The following is a 1,363-nucleotide window of genomic DNA, read 5'->3' on the forward strand; positions in this document are numbered from 1 at the left end:
AGCCACATGTGGCTCTTTGGCCCCTTGAGTGTGGCTCTTCCACAAAATTGTGCCTAAAAACAACAACATACAAACCTGACTTACCCAAACTTTCCAAGGAAGATGCCAGGCCATTGTTCACATTAGTGTTTGTCAGTCATTGTCATGATTTAATTTTATGGATATTGGAAGGTAAATTGTAAGGAATTTTATCAATAAATAATATCATTATTAAATATGATATCAAGTTTAATAACATACCTATAGTTTAACAAAGACTTAAAACTTTAAGTAAAGTTCATTAAGCTAATTTTAGGGAACGTTGTGGAGTGAAAGAAGATGTAGTGTTGAGGATTGAGAAAGGTATGTTGAGATGGTTTGGACATATAGAGAGGATGAACGAAAGGAGATAGATGAAACAAGTATACAAGACGAGTGTGGATGGGAGAGTTGGAAGGGGTCGACCTCAGCAAATGTACCTCAATCAGATTGAGGATGTTTTTAGCAAAGGCCAGTTTAGGAGTACCCTAATTAAGTTAATAACAATGTACCTACCTATATAGTTTAAGTTTTAAAAATTTGGCTCTCAAAAGAAATTTCAGTCGTTGTACTGTTGATATTTGGCTCTGTTGATTAATGAGTTTGCCAACCACTGACCTAGTATATCGTTTAAAGCTGCTGTTTCCTTGTTGATTTTTTGTCTGGAAGATCTACCCAGGGCATTAAAGTCCCCTCCTATGAATGTATTGTTATCAGTCTCTCCCTTAAAGTCTTCAAAGAGTATGTTCATATATTTAATTTAGGTGCTCCTATTTTGGGTGCATACATGTTTACCAGAGTTATATCCTCTTGTTGAAATGATCCCTTTATTATTATGTAGTGTCCTCTTTGTCTCTTGGTATGGCCTTTGTTTTGACATCATTTTATTAGATATGAGTATTGCTACCCCAGCTTTTTTTCCTTTTCCATTTGCATGTTATATTTTCTCCCCATCCCTTCACTTTCAGTCTGTGTGAATCTTTTGTTCTGAGGTGGGTCTCTTGTGGACAGCATGTATATAGGTAATATTTTCTAATCTATTCAGCTACTCTATGTCTTTATTTTAAAATATATTTTTATTGATTTCAGAAAGGAATGTTAATTTTAAAAAATCCATCAGGAATGCAAAGATGCTAAAACTAAGGTTTTTAAAAGTAGGGTACAGTTGCCATAAACAATAGGTCTGTTTGTTTTCTTTTTGCAAAATAATTTAAACAATATTTTTATTGATTTCAGAGAGGAAGAGAGAGGGAGAGAGAGATAGAAACATCAATGATGAGAGAGAATCATTGCTTGGCTGCCTCCTGCACACCCCACACTGAGGATCAAGCCGCAACCTAGGCAT

Source organism: Myotis davidii, unplaced genomic scaffold (assembly GCF_000327345.1).
Source record: "Myotis davidii unplaced genomic scaffold, ASM32734v1 scaffold494, whole genome shotgun sequence".
Taxonomy (NCBI): Eukaryota; Metazoa; Chordata; class Mammalia; order Chiroptera; family Vespertilionidae; genus Myotis; species Myotis davidii.